The sequence below is a fragment of the Hyposmocoma kahamanoa genome, unplaced genomic scaffold (assembly GCF_003589595.1).
Source record: "Hyposmocoma kahamanoa isolate Upper Pololo Valley unplaced genomic scaffold, ASM358959v1 120, whole genome shotgun sequence".
NCBI classification, from domain to species: domain Eukaryota; kingdom Metazoa; phylum Arthropoda; class Insecta; order Lepidoptera; family Cosmopterigidae; genus Hyposmocoma; species Hyposmocoma kahamanoa.
The window spans coordinates 1140052-1161198 of NW_020653415.1; the positions used below are offsets into that span (position 1 = coordinate 1140052).

The 21147-nt window shown below is 35.2% G+C and overlaps 1 protein-coding gene across 4 annotated transcripts in view; it reads right to left on the reverse strand.

Moving 5' to 3' along the window:
• Positions 1-21147, reverse strand: part of LOC113240123 (uncharacterized protein CG3556) — a 231470-nt gene that overhangs the window by 123657 nt on the left and 86666 nt on the right. For all 4 annotated transcript variants that reach the window (XR_003311237.1, XM_026477349.1, XM_026477347.1 and 1 more), the window contains exon 2: positions 6719-6753. The gene's annotated coding sequence lies outside the window, so the exon portion shown is untranslated. The remainder of the gene's footprint in view (positions 1-6718; positions 6754-21147) is intronic.

Consider the following 21147-nt stretch of genomic DNA (forward strand, 5'->3'; position numbering starts at 1 on the left):
TTTTTTTTAAGTCGCAAACCAAATTATTTTCCTAAAATTTTTCTTCGTATTTATTTAGTTTAACCACACCAGACCACACCAGAGTTTGTGATTTTATAATGATAACTATTAAAGAAAATAAAGTATATTTGATAATTTCGGATTCTGATTAAAATTAATTCTAAGAGAGTAGAACTCCGTTGTGCCAAACACGTAATTTCACACTAAAGAAACATATTTTACAAATTAAGTCATTTTATATATTTCTTATATAGTTTTTATATAGTTCGAATAAACCGAGCGGTGGTTGGTTTTTGGTTTTCGGTTGTTTTAGTTTTTTTTAATTAGGCAGTTTTTTATACTGAAATAGGAGAGTCACTATACGTCATATATACATGATTGACACACTGGAGTTCTATTCTCGCTGTTGTATTAATTCGAACTATAGGAATCTGGAATAAAAAAGCGACGTCATGAATTGGGTTCTTATAAAATAAATACTGTGCGCCGTTCATGCTGTGGAATCACCGAGCTTGTAAAGCATCTCGAATATTAGTTGCCAAATGAATATATTAAAAGCGAATGCTCGCGGCGGTGGGGACGAATCTGAATATCTGTTTATAATAAACTAGATATGAAAAGAGCCCAAATGGCATTTTAGAATCCATTTTCCTACATAAACGTGGGCTCCCTTAACGATACAAGGGTCAAAGTCCGTCAGATCGTAGATAGGACATTTTCTCATTAGTTATCTGTCAAATGATCGGTCTCAAAGTTGAGGATGTACTGCGCATATGGATAAATATACTGGGAGAGCATAAGCTGAAACTATAGTGATTTAGGATTTTAAAGTTTTAATGAAAGTCTTATTTTTAGTTTTGACTCAAACTGTTGGCAACATTAGCCGTTTTAGAAACAGTGATGATTCTTGTGAAAAAGTTCGTCCAGAGACGTGCCACCTTACCTATTTCTGTCGCCAAGCAATAACGTGAGCATTGTTGCGTTCCATTTTAGGAGTGTAAGGGTGCTGGAAAAATTACAGGCACATGGGACTTGTCAACTTATGTCTCAGGGTGACGGGCGCAGTAGCAGTGCCCCTCAGATCTTTGCTATTCAAAGCTCTGAGTGGCACTGCAACTGTTATGGACAGGCGTGTTGCTTACCATCACGCGCACTACTTGTTCGTCCCGTCACTTTGTACCATAAAAAAAAAATGCCAGCCATGAGAAACTTATATCTGTATTTACCACGGAATAAAAGAAACAATAATTTGAAAATGTATAAAATCTTGATGATTATGGGTAACAAATTCTGGACTGTTAATATAATTTAATGTTTACTCTGTTGGCATATCGTTTAAAGTTAATTTTTATTTTATATTGAAATTTCAATCAATGTGCTGCCATCTACCGGTCAATAGCTGAAAGACTGCGAATTCGAGTTATTCACTTAGTTTTCCAAAACAGAAGCGACCATATTGCAGAGGCATAAGGTTTGCTCTCATTTCTGTAACAAAAAATAATACATTTTCTGTTTACCGTAATAACGATAAACAGATTTTTTTTTTCATTAAATAATATAACACTTAACGATATGATATGAAACACCGCTACTGAATTATATTACAAGTGTGAGTATAATTTTTGCACTCCAAAGCAGCAATATAAGGCATTTTCCTAGGATTTTTGAAGTTTTGTATACGATAATTGAAACGACTGTAACGTACTCAGCAAAACTGGCGGACTGAGCTCCAGTATGTAGAACTCCGCGCACTTAACACTTCTACTGTATTTTTTGGTCTGATATACATTTTTTAATAATATCAAGTAACAGGACAAACAAATCGTGCGCCTGAAGGTAAGCTACACGCCTGTCCATAACAGTTGCAGTGCCACTCAGAGCTTTAAATAGCAAAGATCTGAGGGACACTGCCACTGCGCCCGTGACCCTGACACATGAGTTGACAAGTTCCATGTGCCTGTAATTTCACTAGTACCCTTACCCTTCAGAACCGGAACATAGTATGCTGACAATACTGCTTGACGGCAGGAATAGGTAAGGTGGCAGTACTTCCCTAGACGAACTCTTTCACTATGGTTACTAATATTTACTGTGCCTGCCGAAGGGCAAGAATTAGGAACAGAGTACTGTTTGTCTGCTCTATACAGAGAATCGTATCACCATGATTTTCAGCTGTCTTTACAATTTGCCAAAGGTATGACGACGGTGTATGGTTAATTATAAATCAGATATTATTTTTTACTTTTTATCGTGTCGATGGCATACACTGCAATGCTTGCCATCGTGGAGAAAGAATTCGCCAAATGTGTTAAATTTGAATTACCTAAGGTAAAATCGACTGGTCCAAGCATTGAAATAAACGGAGAAAAGTTAGACCTTATTAATAAAGCAGTCTTCTTGGGAGTGACCTTAGATAGTAAACTTCAAAAGTTTCCACATACTTCTTCCCTGGCCTGCAGATTATGCTCCGCTGCATACGCAGTCCGCAGAATACGTGAGCTTACCGATGTTAGTACTGCTAGATTATTTTACTTTAGTTACTTCCATAGTTTAATGTCCTACGGTATTCTCATGTGGGGTAAAGAGGAAAACATTCAAAGCATATTTGCATTGCAAAAACGAGCAATTCGTTCTGTATACCGTTTAGGCTCTCGGGTTTCTCTTAGAAAAAAGGAGACTGGTATCATGACTGTGGCATCACAGTATATTTACTCAAACATTTTGTATGCCCATAAAAATATACATAATTGCAATAAGAAAGAAGATATCCATAATATTAACCTTAGATCTAAGTCCAAACTCATGGTACCACGATTTCGTTTACCAAGGTAAACGACTCTTTTGTGGGGAACTGTATACGTTTTTACAATAACATTTCGGAGCATATATTAAAATTATCATTTCCTTAGTTTAAAAACTACATTAAAAATATTTTTATTGAAAATTCATATTACAAAATTGAAGACTACGTGTTAGACAAAGATGTATAGGCATGTCGTCTTTCCGACATGCCTCCAGATTCCACACAAGTTTGATGCAAGGTGTATTTAGTCCATAGCATTTAAGTTTATTTGAAAAGAGCAATCCCTAGAGTTTCTTGCTCGTACTTCTCAGGGAAGTCAGTATAGCGAACAAGCAGTAGCTTAAAAGTCGCTTAATATGATGTTTTCAAGTGTAAATTTATTTTACCTATGTAATGATTCTTACTTTGACTTTGAATCGGCGTAAGGTACTCGCCGATTACTGCCCAGGACGCGTCAGACTACAGGAAATGTACATCACGTAGGTACGTTATGCGGTGAGACTCCTTATTCATTAATGATAAATATATCGATAATACTTATGACAGCACTAGCAATGGAAAGGCCTGGTTATACCAAATTTGGCATAAAATTTGGGTCTAAACAACTAATGACAGTTACCCTTGTTTTCAAAACGGACTGAAGCAAACGGAACGAAAACAAACTACTTCAATATTACCATTTAAGTTTACGTTCAGACTAGTGACGTCATACTTTACACTTTAGCACAACGATGATGAATGGTAGAGAGGAAATTACTTCGTGAAGTGCACCTTAGCGGCGTTGATAAAGATTTATGATTTAGAACGAGGTAAGTATAGTTACGAGACAATACTAAATGCATCGGGGATGATATGTATAATATGATTATAACAGTTACTCAGGTGACCATATATAAATAAAAAAATACAAAAAACGACGAGACTGCATGATCTAAAGATAATAGCTTTTCCGCAAGGTACAGTACGACACATAACATCAATATTTTCAATAATTCGATTGTATTTTTTTACTTAATTAGTTTTTCTTTTTAGTAATATAATAATTATAAATAGTAAGCGGAAGACCCCTGGGTGAAAGCAAAATGAAAGTTAATTCCCCTACTATGGATAAATATCACTGTCAAACACTCAATATTATCTGCCTGCCCAGCTCATTCACAATATGTATAGACTATCGCGTCTGCTCACGGTATTACGGTACTGATACTCTTTGACAAAATTCAACACTAAACAAAACACTATCACTATAGATAATGTTTTGTTTGGAACCTGTGTTTGGAACTGTTTGTAACGTGTAGTTGCTGTGAATGTCAAGAACATTCTATAGATTGAAATCGTTGTACAATGGTAAGCTGTTTTTTTTTAAATGGTGGTCCCGGTAAAAAAAAATTAATGGAGTGTTGGAGAGCTCCGGTCTGGCAAACAAGCCGGTTAGAATCCAGCCGAATAGAAGGCATTTTTATAATATGAAATTTACTGAATATCACAATGTTTTAGAGCGACATACATACAGCAACTTTTAGCAGCAGCGATTCAAACGCGATGCAAGCGCGCGGCTGTAAATCCCATTACCATCGCCATTAAATCTCAAGTGTAGCGATGCAATCGCGCGTTTACATCGCTGCTGTCGCTGCCGTGTGTAACCACTCTTACTGCCGTGACATTCAAATATTTTTTCGGGACGAACAAGTCATGCACCTGATGGTAAGGTACACGCCTGTCCATTACACTTGCAGTGTCATTCAAGAGCTATAAATCGCAAAGATCTGAGGGCCTTTGCCACTGCGCCCGTCACCCTGCGACATAAGTTCCATGTGCCTTTAATTTCATCCGTACATTGAGAACCTCCTCCTTTTTTAATTCGGTTAAGAATATTGCAGTACTAAAAGCAAAACGATTTTCGTGTAAACAACTCACTGTTTTAATAATAAAATGTGGAGGAAAGAAACAATATTTACCTTCATTTTTTATAAAAAAAAAAAAAACATCCGAAATTACTTTTAAAACCTAATAAATATCTTCGTATTATTTAAAACGTCGGACTTTCATGCAATTTTCATTCATAAATTCTTCGTAAAAGGCCGACCAGCAATATATTATGGAAATTAGACTTCAAGAATTAATTTTGAACGTGGTTTGTAGTAGAGTCACCATTATATTAGGATTATTTAAGACTCATGAACATTTTTTAAATTTATATAGCACTAAGACTTTCGCGATAGCTACACATTGGAAATGCAACTACTTTTTCAGTATTTGTTTTTCGGAACACCAACTTTTCAGTTCTCATATTTATGTATTCTATTTTGCAAAACGTATAGTGTTAATTGTCATGTTGATAATATGGTATTTAAACTTTTGCAATTATAGTTCATAGTAGGGTTTGCATTAATATTAGACACTGGATGTCATCATCTCAGTCAGCCGTGACCACGGGACCTGAAGGGCCCGAAGTTTTACAAATGACTATTGAACTAAATTTTTTTTCGATTTAAAACGCATTTTTCGAGTCATCTGCTACATGTATAATTGCTTAAAAGTGTGTTTTTGTGCAGGTGTATGTAAACGGTGGGTATGTATATATTTAAAGGTAAATAGGTTTATTATCTAATTAAAATTTTACAGCATAGTATAAGAGCAAGTAGGGCAATTCCCGCCTATTGGGCACGTAAATTCCTCACACGGAGAATAGGGTTGTTACAATATTAATTGTACCTACAGGTTGTAAACATAATTTGAAAAATTTAAGGTGTTAATCGAAAATACTGTATTCTCGTACTATGTTTAAACAACTTGTTAAATGCGGTATGTTCTTACGTATTGATATTTCTATACCAGCATCGCGGGTTGGTGTCTTGATATATTATGAAGTATGATTATAAAATAGATACAAAATGCTGAACAATTCTGAATTTGAGGCACTCTTGTGTAAACTATCACGAAAACAACAATAAACATGTCTACTACTTGATGTCAAAAACATCCAACGACCGCTTCAATTCCGTAAAGCGCAGGCCACTTAGGTTAGCTCACGTAGTTGCATGCAAAATTAAGCTAAGAAAGTACGTAGTAAGTAGTGACTATGGATACGTGTGGAGGTCAAAGGCGACGGAAGGACGATATATTTTACATTGTTAGCGGGATCGTTGGGTTAGTTTACTTACCTCGGTTAGCTTAGTTCGCGATGTGAACCGAAGTATGAAAAGATGACCCGGCTATGTGACCTAAGCTAAGTCAGCTTAGCTTTGACCGCGGTGTGGCCTGCACATAATTGATGCAGCGTAAGACGACCCGTGCTTTGCAACGCGAGTGCACCGCAAGATGATGGTAATGTGTGTGTCCGTACACGGCGTGCGGGGGCATGCACACATACAAGCCGTGCTGCCACGTTTGTGTGGAGTTACCATACTTGCCTTATTATATATACATAGTTTATTGTAACTAATAAAAAAATACATAAAATATGCTAAAATTTGAAACAAAAAGTAGTAATAATAAATAACGCACACACTCAACATAGCCCCGCACTAGGGAAACCCTGTGTCGCGGGTGCCATGGACAAAGATTAAGACTTAAGAAAAAATAATTACCGAACAGTTGAAACCATACTTTCGTATGAAGCGCTTTGTTTCTTCCTTCTTAATGCACATGCCATAGGAATAGAATAAACAGGCTAAGGTTGGAGTGAGTGGTAATTTTTTAAACAAACATGTACCATTGTCGCTTAAAATCAGGTGAAATTCTAGCCAAGCGTCAGTTTATGTTTCATTAAAAAATGCTTCAAAAATATCGTCACCAACACAACTGACACGAAGTTGAAATGTCCCAGCTTTTCTGATTATCATGGAGCCTGTACTCATGGGCTTTGCAAGATAAAGTATTGTAATAAGAACTCTATAAGAAGAAAGTACTTACGGAAACGCAATTTTTCACCCTCTGCTCGATGGTACCTGAGAAAATAAAAAATATTTTTAAACGTGGTTGAATAAGGAAATTAGGTTATTTGAGAACGCGTACCATAGCTTAATATCGTGCGTTTATTTTGGTGAAGTCAGTAACTGATGAAAAAATATATAACCCATTATATTCAACCGGAATATACATTCAGGTTCTTCGTATGTCATCACGGATTATAGTTATGTCTCAGGGTGACGGGCACAGTGGCAATGCCTCTCAGATCTTTGCGATTTAAAGCTCTGAGTGGCACTGCAACTGTCATGAACAGGCGTGTAGCTTACCATAAGGCGCATGATTTGTCCCGTTCCGTCCCTTGACATTATAAAAAAAAAATAAGAAAACAGATAAATCTTTATCTGTCATGGCCCACAATCACGGATTTGTGTACAAAGACTATATTGGTTTTAAATTATGTAGTTATAAACCATTTTTTATTTTATGTAAAAAATATTGAAAATCTACACACACACTTAACATAGACTCGCACTAGGGAATCCCTGTGTCGCAGGTGCCATGGATACACACATAGACAGCCACAAATTACACCCAAACTCACGATAGAAATAAGTGTAAGCCATACAAATATTTCACCCGGCCCGGGAATCGAACTTGGGACCTCTGCGTGGCAGTCCGGCATGGTAACCGTTCGACCACGGAGGCAGTTTACGGAGTCTACGGAGGTGATATATAATAAGACTATAAAGATTTTAAATTAAACATATTTTTAATTGTATAAAAATTCTAATTAGGTTATTATCAGACTTTCTATCAAAATAAATATCGCCACACCCGTGCACGAACTCTGCGTGGTCAGTTGTAGTAGGGACCGATATTGTTCTCTAGATGATCAACAATAAATACAAAACAAACAAATATATTGCACGAATGTACATATTTTTTAATAAAAATACATTTTTATAATAAATTTTTTAATTTAGATTTATATTTTTACAAGACCTGTGGAATAAAAAAAATTATAGTAATGTTTGCATAGTAGCATGTATATATATATATATATATATATGCTACACGTAACAACAACGTAACAGATACACATCCTCAACGAGTCTTGTATCTTCTTACTTTATTAATAAAGTTTATACTTTTATCATCTATCAATTTAAACAATTAGGCGTCAATACTATAGCGTAGTATTGGCCCCTACATCGTTTTTATATATATATATATATATATATATATATATAGAATAGAATAAACAATAAAAAAAGAACTTTAATTATTATACAATCTTCATGAAGCTATACAGTTTAATCTTAGCACCTAATAGTGTATTTCACAATTAATGGAATGAATCTTCCATTAATTGTGAAATCAGTTTCTACCAGAGTTCCCGCGCTTAAAAAGGGAGAGATGGCTCGTCATTAGGAGAGGTCTATATCTAGCAGTGGACCGCAATAGGCTGATAATGATGATGAAAAAAATCTAAAATACAGGAACCAAGCGGTCATAATTTCTTCTGAAGTAAATATTGCGTACATTTTGTATAAATTTCTATCAATCGAGTGAGCAACAGTCTCTGATTCGTGTTAATGTGATTATTTGGTGAGTACATAATGTACATAATAAAAATGAATTGGTAATGTCATCCAGACTCAACATTGCGGTAAAATTAACCAGATGCCAATCAACTCTGATCACCCGGCTAATTGTTGGGTTTAATTAATAAATTTAAATATATAACCCCCTAAATTCCATTGGGTCTTACAACGGCTACAAATAATAATTTCAATTAATTTGTAGAGCAATGTGTTGAAATTTGTTTTAATTGAGCATATTTCGGAATAACAGAGGGCTAAAAGTTACTTGGTTTCATATACTAAACATGCCATGTTATTTGACTACGAAGTCAAATAACATGGCATGTTTAGTATATGAAACCAAGTAACTTACATATACGATTATTAGTACATATACGAATATGTACTAATATCATGTTATGTTCACTACCCTGACAGTCATCTATTTTTCACTAGGTTCGCGGAGTAGGAATAGTTAATACTAATTGCAGAGGCCGGGAATTAAGAATATGAGTTGTTTTAATACGAGTCAAGCAATCACCGTTCCCGCGGAGGCTTAGATAGTGCTTTTCTGAAACAATGCAAGTAAATAATAAAAGACGAAAGAGAGGAAGATGTATAACAGAAAAAGTAAGAATAAAAACATTAATTAATATTAAAAGTAATATTTGACATAATATAAACGCAAATTATGATAGATGAAATCTGTGTCCCTGTGCCAACATGCTCAAGAAGGTAGAAACAGTATTGCAATGATATTTAAAGGTAAAACGCGAAATGGGTTCCTGCACATGTTCAACTATGTAAGCCATTAGAAAGCATCCACCCGCAATGGCGGCGTTCCCTGTTGGCTATCAGTGTTGTCAATATTTATTGCCTGTCTGTGACGTCACTAATTGCACCATTGTATATACAATGTTGGTAAGAACAACGAATACAAATGGGTGTTTGGGTGTTTATTATGATGCTAGAATTTGTTTATAATACAGCATTAGCTTAAGGATAAAGATAAATAATGTAAGGTACCTATTTAAAAGTTGAATGCTTAGAAGTAAAATGAAAAAAAAAAAGTCTTTAACGAGCTCCGAGGTTTTCGCGATTCAAAGTCAAAGTGAAGTCATTTATTCCATAAGTAAAATTTTTACACTTGATAACTTCATTTTTAACCTACCTTTAAAGCTACTGCTTGTTCACTTTGTTGTTGTCACTATGCTGACCTCCCTGAGAAGAACGAGCAAGAAACTGTAGGGATTGCTCTTTTCAAATAACCTTAAATTCTGTGAAATACACTTTGAATCATAATTGTGTGGAATTTAGACTCTTGTTGTCTTTCCACACTTCTTTATCTGAAACATATTCTTCAATTTTGTAATATGACTTTTCAATAAAATGCTTTTCATGTAAGTTTTAAACTTACGAAATTATAATCTTGATATATTCTCCGGAATCTTATTGTAAAAGAACCATTTATCTTAGTTAAACTAAATCATGGTACCATGAGTTTAGACTTAGTTCTAAGGTTAATATTATGCATATGTTCTTTCATAATGAAATTATGTATATTTTTACGGGCATACAAAATATTTGAGTAAATGTACTGTGATGCCACAGTCATGATACCAGTCTCCTTAAACTTTTCTCCGAGAACCTAAACGGTACACAGAACGAATCGCTCGTTATTGCTTCACAAGTATGGTTTGTATATCTGCCGATTTACTCCATATGAGAATCCCGTAGGACATTATACTATGGAAGTAACTAAAGTAAACACATAGGAAATGAGACTATTTTTGTTCAGATGTAAATCGCATATATTTGCTTTTTTATACAAGCCAACGTTTGGTTGGGGCCCTTTACAGGTCCCTTGAAAAAATTAACGTTTTAACTTGTTTATACATATATGAATCTATACTACCTCAATTGGCTTTGGTTGATTCCACATGACAGTAAAATTGAATCAATTAGCTTGAAAAAAAAAATAGTAAAATTGAGGATGCACACTGATTACTATACACGAAGAAATCACGATTCCTAACAATTTTCATGATAGACAAAAAAAACACAAACTTACCTCAAAATTTTACAAGAAAACTGCTGGATTCAATAGGTACTATACATACACCAATGGTTTTTTTTATATCGACTGAACTAAACAAAAAACGTATACTACACGATATACAATTTCCAAATGGCTTTAATTTGTCCTGTCAGTATCCCTAACCCTTGACCTAAGCAAAATGAACCTAATTAGTAGCGGAAAATATGTTTAACCGCTCACGCGATGCGCTCCTCCTACCGCAAAAATTTGATTTCGCAAAATAGAAAAGGATTCAGTTTGAATACAAGTTTTTATAAATAAAAATTATTATTCTGCATTGCTAAATAAATATCCTCCGTACTACCAACAAAAACATTTCAAATAAAGTGCAGTAATACACCGCAAATCCTGCACTTTAAAAGCACTAATGAAATTTTTGGTGTACTTGGATAAATATGATAGTATTCCGCTTGAGTGGTTCTAACGTTTACCATGAAATTACTCCTTTAAGTATAGTTTATAAACATTTATATTCAGGGTAAACTTAAAAAATGCTACTTACGGTATGTTTTCAATAAATAAACACCGAAATCACCAGCTCAAACAATAACACACACGATTGTCGTGACGTGTTTTTGAAGTTGTTTATTTTTTTAAATGACAGATTCAGGATTAAAAATTTTATAGTTTGCTAGAGTAGTTACCGAAATAGCAAGTAATATTAGTTCTTTTACCTGTTATAACTTCGATCGAACAGCTGTTCCGGTTGGCTGCTGATAGAGACAAATACATTCCTGTTCTGATGCTAACAGCTAATCAGGATCCAAGAGGCACTCTAAGAAGAGAAGAATGAATAATATAATGTTTTACTATCGTGATATTAGTTTATTTTTTTGTGCAATTATTCCACCAGTCTGTTGTAATTATTAAACAAAGATGGACTATAGAGAAAAAATCTTGGATCTCACGGGTCTCGAATCTACCGTCTGTGCCATACCAGGACGGCCGATTTACCAACTGAGCTACAGATTGAGTCGGCAAACATTACGAATTTTTAAAGAAAAACAAACGCATAAGCGTTTGTTACAGATCTTTGTTTATGGTTTTTAAAGTAACATATATATTAGACTTGGTTATCACAATTCAATCCATTAATGGAGCTAAATAAACTTTAAAGCAGGGACCGTAAGAGTTATCTTGCTTGATGATTTGTTTATTTTTGATTACCGGCATGGAAGCTTTATAGAGTTGCATTGTAAATTCTGCTCTATGTGCATGCAATGTACGTTCAATTTTGTACACGCTGAAACCACTACAATGGTTACATGTTTCTGTCCCTGCTTTAAAGTGTACAGGAATTCCTCGATTAATCTTTGTGTGCACAGTACAGAGTAACACACGTTCCTGTGGTGTACACTGCTTTGCTAATTACATTTTAACTTACGTTGACTACAGTTCAAGAAATCTCTATTTACAAAGAGCAAGTTCTAAAAAAAGTTACTCTGAAGATACGAAACGAGGTTACCTAACCAACAGTGAACCAAGGTAGTCGACATATCTGGTAGAATAAGTAAGCTGAAGTGGCAGTGGGTTTGGCCATATCTGCACCCACCACACGCAAATTAGGCGTCTGGACGTCGAGTTGCGGACAACAGCCCGTTACACCACACCATACCATGCCACACCACCAGGTGTACGACTTATTCATCCCGTTATTTGAGACGGGACGAACAAGTCGTGTGCCTGATGGTAAACTACATGCCTGTCCATAGCAGTTGCAGTGCCACTCAGAGCTTTAAATCGCAAAGATCTGCGCACTGCGCACGTCACCGCATTTTATTTATTTTTGACGGGGGAAATCTTTATGGCTACCCCTGAGCCCAGGGAGACTCAGGGGTTATGTGGGGACTCTCCCTCCAGACTGGAGGGCCTACCCCACTAAAACCCCCCCGGGTTTCTCTCTCGCCGGTTGAGTCGGCGCCGTGGGATCGGTGAACATCCACCATGACGCCGCCCGGGGCGCCCGTCACCCTGAGACATAATTAAGTTGACAAGTCCTATGTGTCTGTAATTTCCCCAGCGCCCTTACACTTGATTTTGTAATAAATGTTTTTGCCCTGCTTCTCTAAGCTACATAAGATGAACAAATATTGTAGCAGGTAAGTACTAACTCGCCAATTACAGAAACAGTGTAGGTTTAACAAGCTTGTTGGCGCATGTTCTCGCATAATTACGCCTATATTAAGGGCAAATATGATTTTTTATTTAAAGGCGTTACATTTAGTATCAACTCCGCAATGTAATTCGATTTACGAGTTTATTTACTGCAAAATTCTGTCGATCTTTGGTAACAAAAAAAGAAACAAAAAAAGGCAGCGACATTCAATAATTTGTAAATCCACTAAATCCATATTCAATCCAATTAGTCATAACAAACAAAAAGAGCGTACTAGTAATAGTGAGTGAGTCCAGTGGCAGTAGAGCTCCTTGTGAAAGAGTTCGTCCAGGCAAGTACTGCCATCTTAACTATTTCTGCCGCCAAGCAGTAATATCAGCATTTGGTTTTGAAGGGTAAGGGTGCTGGTGAAATTACAGGCACATGGGACATACCAACTTATGTCTCAGTATGACGGATGCAGTGGCAGCGCGCCTCAGATCTTTGCGATTTAAAGTTCTGAATGGCACTGCAACTGTTATGGACAGGCGTGTAGCTTACCATCAGGCGCACGACTTGTTCGTCCCGTCACTTGATGGTTTAAAAAAAAGTGAAACATGACAATAATACATTTAAAACAAGTCTGTCTGGCTTAAAAAGCACGGAAACTAATAAAATGCAATCTAAATTTAATATTTCGCTCCCTTGGTATAATAATAAGGCTAGACCGACAGCTTTTCAGGAAACGGATTTTTAGATTCTACGAACAAAATTAGTCGGATAACTTTTTATGCTTAAATAGCTGAGATAGAACCAAGTTACATATGTTGGGCATTATGTTACCGATGATCTTTATGACCAGGCCCATATAGAGAGGGAACGTAGGACACTCAATGTAGTAAACAAGTAAACATTATACTTTTCAATATCTATTGTCAATCGTTCTAAACGAGCAGCCTGTGGTTTAGTTACACTAAAAAATCGCTTATACTCCGTCTAACCATTTATATAACTTTTCCCATTTACATGCCTCCAAAGTTCCGTAATTAATGAAATGACATACTACCATCAAAGACAAAAAAATACAATACTTCCTGCACTTTTTTTTTTATTTAAATAGAAATTAATAAGAATAAATTCAAGTTAAAATAAAAAACAAGATTAAATAGTAAAAAACATGTCAAAAGGGTCCATGACTCAGCCTCTGAGGACTATGCTAATTACATAGCCCTCGCCACAGACCACGTGTGCCCTGTGGTCTGTGGCGAGTTACTCTGTCATGGCCCGTCATAATATGGAACACCACAATCAAATAATATGAGAAATCTTTCTAAATAGAAATATGTTTGTCGGGAGAAATATTTGCAGGCCATATAAACAATTCTCCCGACCCAGGATTCGAATCCGGGTCTCTGGATGGCAGATCAGCATAGTAACGACTATAGAGGGTTGTGACGGTGTGACCTCCTTTCACCGTCATCACACCTTTTTGTATCGCCTCTCTCCTCTTGTATCCTATATTTTGTTTATTTTACATGTATTTAAATTTTAAATTTGAATTGTTCCATCTTCCTTCACTTTCTCATTTTGTTTTCTGTTCTAAATTCCATCGCGAATAATCGCTAATTTTGGTTCTTTACTAGGTTTATAATCATTAAATAAGCTAAATCATGTGTAATAATTTATAAGTCTACAGACTTCGTGTACCTACATCTGTAATTCAGTTACTCGGCCCATTTAGGGGTAAGTGCCTTAATAATAAAGTGTAGGGAGTGTTTTATACTGTTGTACCTGTTTTTTTACATTTACCTTTTTATTGTTACAGCCCTTTCTTTAACTTTACTTCTTTAATAAATTTGGTGGACCGGAAGTTTCCCGTTTCATTGCCGTGAACTTTTGAAACTTGTGAATTCTCTGCATATCCCATTATCATAATGCATACAATTCTGTCGACATATCTAACAGTCAACTCAGTTTTGGAGTCATCTTTCATCTCTTGAACACAGAATGACGCTACACCAAAGAGGAAACAGAGCTTCGTTACAATGTTGACAAAGAAAAAACAAGTTTAAAAGCCTTTACGCTTTGTGTTTTTGCCTTGTTAACAGCCGGCATGCCCGCGCATAATTCATAGTCGTATCATCCGACATGCAAAATGTAACCAAACGCAAATTGTCGACAAACGTAATAAAATTCCGTATCAACGTGAATGTGTGAAATATTTTATTTATTTTCGGTTTTTATGGCCGTTATGTCTGCTGTAGGTACTGTAGATATCGATATCGGCATCTTTTTGCGCTTATGGTGTAGCCTCAGAACAATAAACGCAGTAGCAGTGGCTAGATAGCGTCTGACGCGTGCCAACTATAAGGTATCGATAGACCTATCTGAGCTCAGTCCTCCATTTTCGCTTTGTATGGTATGGCTGTGTCATTCTTTCGTCCAAATTCTCTAAAATCCTAGAAAAACGCAAAAATATTACCTGTGATCATTGACTTACAATTATATGGACGTCGGGTCCGCGCTAAAAAGTGTCCGAACGTTAAAATCGTATACAGAGCGTCATTCACGCTCTAGTCTTCGTTTGTTCGACTGACAGCGAAGCAAGCAAAATTAGACAGTACTGCGATAACATTACAATTTAAATTCAACGTTTTAGCTTTTTCATATTCCTTGATATGTCACTACGTTTAAATAGGTGGTTGACTTGGGACATTTTATTCGTGGTTTTTGTATTAGACCCGTCGTCCATTTATTTGTAAGTCAATGGGAATACATAATTTTTTAAACGAACATCTTTTAAACATTGGTGAGAAACGCACAAAGTACCACCTGAAATAACCATTTTAATTAAAAATATTTATAAATCTTTTATAATTTTTCTACTATTTAGACGCAAACATTATTATGACTAAAAGTAAAAACTAATTTTTCAGGACATTGAACCTTATTAGCCTTTTTCTGATTGAGACAAATTACGCACTGTGTTTACCGAATTGAATGGCGGTACAAATTAAAACGTGTTTTACTTACTTAAGACTTTGATCATTCTTGCCCTGGTCTCTTAATTTATTTTTATTTTTACAATATTTTAGAACGGTTACGCGCTCCACGGTTACCGATTGACTGTATAGACACGAGTCATCACTAATTACAGAAACCTGTAGTGATAATCATTAAGTAAATAACAACGAACGCCTTAAAATTTATATGTTAACTCATTATGCCCCAGACCACATTAAAGAAAAATAAGACATAAACGCTCACTTGAGCGCTCCGGCCTCTTCATTCCTTTTTATTTTTCCGATATTTTAGAACGGTTCCACGTTCCACGGTTACCGGTTGACTGCATAGACACGTGTCATCACTAATTACAGAAACTTGTAGTGATAATCATTTAGTAAATAACCACGAACGCCTTAAAATCTATATGTTAACTCATTATACCCTAGACCACATTAACCAAAAACAAGACATAAACGCTCACTTGAGCGTTCATAAAACAAAGCCAAAGGTACCAGGAGAGTAGCAAATAAAAAAGGAATTTCGTTTCCAAAGCGAGGTTTCAACCCCTGCATACTTGATGCTTTGCAATCTATTGTTTCAGTCGCTAGAGACGCGTTTAACGGGACGTATGCCTATATAAGGGTACTTTGGATTTGTATGGGTCTAGAAAATAGGGGTGAAATCTGTTGTAAGGTAGTTCAATAAGTGATTTTTATCAATAAAATAAAATCTATTTGCTGTGAATATGTATTAAAATAAGGAAAATAAGTAATATTAGCCAACATCACATACGTTGTTCCGATGCCCAACTAAGTAAAGGGTTTTCCATTAAGAGCGGGTAGATTTTGATGAGTTCATAGCGGCCATGTTGTTGAGGCTGCTTTTATCAAATCTGTCGTTTATTTTTCAGCCACTAAAGACAAATCATCATGGCAAGTTACAGCGTCGAGTAACGTGCGAATGATAAAAAAATGTTATCAAAATGGGTGTTTTATTTTCGTAATGGTACCGTCTTTCCAACAAAAAAATAATAATCAAAATCAATTCACAAATCACAAAAAAAAACAAAAAAAAATATAGTCATAAAAATATAATATAGAATCGAGAACCTCCTCCTTTTTTTGAAATCGGTTAATAACATTACAATTTAGAAGTAAATGTCATCGACTATTGTTTTTCAAAACAATAGTAGTTTAACGGTTTTGGCATAAAGCCATACTCAAGTCTGTTCATCCATCATTCTCTTCCACATGCCGTTCTGAAATTATACCCATTTTTATTTACCTTTGTTTATAATCTTCAAATTATGTTTGGCGAGAATTTACACATTGAGATTATGTAATATTTAAACGTCAAGCAAAATCCACGACTTGCGGTAAAATTACACGTACATATTTCTGCTGCAACGTATTTTACTGAGGACGTTCTGGTGAGCACGTTTCGTACAAAGTTGGTTCTAATTTTGGAAATTAACTTCAGCTTTGTGTCGTTATCGATATACGACATAAAAAGTAATATTTAATGTCGAACTTGGCGAGTTTTTCGTAAATAATATAGTTTTAAACTTACACGGGCTTAATTAAAGAGCATATTTCTTGAAAAAAGAGAATTGGACAAACCTGTAAATTAAAAGTAAATGATCTTTTTAAATTTGAAAAAGCAGCTGTCAAAAAATCTTAACGGTCATCTATTTTAATGATTGATCCTCTTTCTCTGAGACATAAAATAAATTAAATCGATCGATATTTTTATCCCTTCTGAGCTATGCAAAAAATGTTTGATAATATAACTTTGATAGTTTTATATTGGGCCTTACAACTAAGACAAATTAGCATTAAAAATAAAATTTAGATACTTATTTTTAAAACTAAGTAAATGTTGATTATATTTGTATACTGATATTATATTCATTATAATATATTTGATCTGAAAACATGTTCGGAAATGCAAGCAAATTGGCTTCTGGCATTCGCCGGCCGCTGTCGTGGGCGCTCACTTCGCTCGCTCGGCTCGTGCTGCTTTTTCTTATACTAACTTAACCTACTGAATGGAGCGCGCAACCAAGATTTATTAGGGAATCAATATAAAAAGATATACTGGTTATAAAAGTCACTAATCGTTAAAAGAAAAGACCAATGTTAAAAAAAGAGAATCAAATTTTAATTTTTAATACCAAATGTTACTTTAGTATGCTTAAACATAATTATATTGTTACCTTAGATGCAGTTCATTTATATTTATCCATAGATCAACTAATATAGATGGAACAATATATATTTATTATTTAAAAAAGTGCACATTTACAATAGATCAATTATTCCTTATCAATCCGGATCAAATAATACTATCCCAATTACAAATGAAACTGCTTTCCATCAATAATAATAACAAATTATTGTAGTGTATTCAAAACGATAGATAAATAATAAGGTAGTAAAAAGATTATGATATTCAATGAAAATAAAATATTGCAATTAATGAAGAATGAATCTCTGTCAGTTTTCTGGTAGTTTTCAAGGCACCTGGCCGAGTAAAGAAACTTTCAAAAGTGCTCACAGGTGGCGCTCTGGTAAGGAAGCCGTTTGCACCCAATACAATAATCCGCAACAAGTACATAGGGAAATTTGTAAGATGTGCTGTCTCGATCCGTAGCTTCGTTAACAGAGCTGTAACCACGTTTAGGCAACAATTGCTGGTTCAAGTCCAGTCGGATTGAAGGAATATTTCTTAAGCGTCGATACTACCTGAGCTCGAATTCAAAATTTTCCCGTACTTACACGGTTCATTTTACCTGCCATAAAAGCAATTTGAAAAATGTATATCGTATACATTATGTGTTCTATTTACTTCAGTTGATATAAAAAAAAATATATATGTAAAGTATTACTAAATACGGCGATTATCTAGTAAAATTTCGAGGCAAATTTATGTTTCCATTCTATTGTGAAAATTTTTATGAATCGTGTTTTCACACTGTATATTAATCAGTATATGTATATTCTCAACTTTACTATATACTTTTTCCAAAGTGATTCAACACTCTCACTGTTATACGAAATCAACCAAAGCCGTTTGAGTTTTTCGCCATTTGAAGTTGTATCGACGCTTAAAAATGAATTTTTCTTTCTCTCATTTTGCAAAAACCTAAGATCTCGACAGTATATTAAACTTTACATACGCGTTTACTGTAATAACAAAAAAACGTAAAACTACGAGACTTGGGACTATTTCCAGCAGCGTAATTCAGCGGCGTAATTTTCGCAACACTTGTCCCTAGTCTAAAACAGCATATAATGCTGTAATCGCTATCCACATGTCGAGGCATGAATGCACAAGTCGTTGGCACCGTGCCAGCCGCTATCTCTGATTTGTTAATAGATTACTCGTTTGTCTGCCTCCCTTCCTACCCATAGCAACAATCTCTTGAGACTTTACATATGTCTATATACAGGCAGGTCTAGAATCTAGATAGATGTGTTTAAAGTGCAGGTCATGAACCCCCGTTCAGATACAACGTATTTTCTGCTTAGGATGGCGGGCTTGCGACAGTATTCCATGTAATTGAAATTTGTTCCTATTTTTAACCGACTTCAAAAAAGGAGGAGGTTGAATTCGACTGTATGATTTTTTTGTATATATGTTACGCGATAACTCGGGTGTTTGTGAACCGATTTTCATGATTCTTTTTTTTGTTGGAAAGAGGGTATCTCCATGGTGGTCCCATTTATTTTGAAGAAAATCATCCACCTCTAAGTGTGGCTGTTCACGCATGAAGATTCATTTTTATAAATAGCGTCTAAATTTCATAATATTTTAATAGTTGATTTTGCTATTCTCCAATTCAAGGCTTTTTTCTATATAAAAAATACTTGTTTTCAAATATTTTTTATGGTGGTTAGTGTTGAAATTTTTTTATCTTGATTAAGTGGGCGATGAGCCAAAAAATTTGAGAACCTATGATATAGAGACTAGTAGAGAGGTTTGCGGTTTGTCAGTTTTCCGTTATGATATCACTTTACTTTTTATTTTAAAAAATCCTCGTACAGGGCAAGACTTGAACTAGCATCTTTAAGTATACCAAACTGCCAGATGGGAGGAATTTTTGTTTGAGTTTGATCTTTATATTAATATTTATAATAATATAATAGCCTATATATAGTCCTACTTCTGTGCACAGGCCTCCTCTCATAGTGAGAGAGGTTGGGCAGCAGTTCCCACGCGGGCCCAGCGCGGATTGGCTTTATACACATTATTAAATTGCTTTACAAATGTGGCCAAGTTTCCTCACAATGTTAAAAACATTTTCGAATTTAAATTCGACTTCATGATCATTGATAATTAATTTATGAAAAATTTACGTAATTAAGTTCCTTCAGATAGTTTTTTAATCGTTCATAGGTAGACCAGTCATTTTAAAAATATCGCTTTTAAAGAGGAAACATTGTTTGCTTTATTTGTCTTACTACGTCTTAGGGCGGAGGAGTCGGGAAATAATTCCATTTTTATTATACAAAAGCACCATCTTCAGGTTCTGAACAACTTCAGAGCTTATTTCTGTAGCGAAGAAGCTTTTATAATACTTAAACTCAATCACGTTCGTAGGTATGGAATTAGAGAAACATTTTCAATATATCTTCACCGAAAAGCTCATGTTACGCTTCAAATTAATTTTCGTATTTATTAGACTATAAGTTGAAATATGAAATAAAGTCAGCGCAATTGACGTTATTGAAAGAAAAAAAAATTTTAGTTTCCAATATCTCAAAAATTACCAAAATACAAATGCATAAGTTTTTTTACGATATCAAGTGACGGGAAGAAAAAGTCACGCACCAGGTGGTAAGCGTCCCGCCTGTTCATAGCAGTCGTGGGCCACTCAGAGTTTTAAATCGCAATGATCTGAAGGGCACTGCCACTGCGACCGTCACTGACACATAAGTTGACAAGTCTCATGTGCCTGTAATTTCACCAGCACCCTTACCTTTTAAAACTGGAATACAGTAATGGTCACATTACTGCTTGGCGGCAGAAATAGGTAATGTAACAATACTTAGTAATGCGGAATTAACATTAGCTGGAAAAGTTTTATGTTTTTGCAATAAGAGAGTAAAAAAGCTTTGTTTCGCGTCGGCTGTTCGAGGGGATGCCATTTTAACGCACATCTTTTCCCACTTAGAATGCTTTCATACGCCCGTCCATTAAGTGGACTCTTGACCTGGCCTTTCTTTGGGACGTCTTCAATTGGTTCGTAGTAATTTCGCCTATTGTCGTTCTTATATAACAAATATGTAGATTAATTTATTAACTCACAGAATGTTTCGTTGGGTTTAATTATTCCTGCTGTTGGTTTTGATGAACATGTTCACTCATCCGAAGAACAGAGTCCGATATGAATATATTGCGCAACGAGAATAAGTACGTTACGAGAAAAACTTCATTATTCAAAGTAAGACCTATGTAAAGGTGTTTTAAAAATTTATATATCTTATTGCGTTTCGGAAATATAAAACTTTGTTCTACGGATGAGTCGATGTGCTATATTCCTCGAGGAGAAGCGGAAAAACTGTTTTACTATATCAAATGGTTTAGCTATTAAATAACGATCTTACAAAAAATATACGATACACCTAAGGACATTGTCTAAAGAATG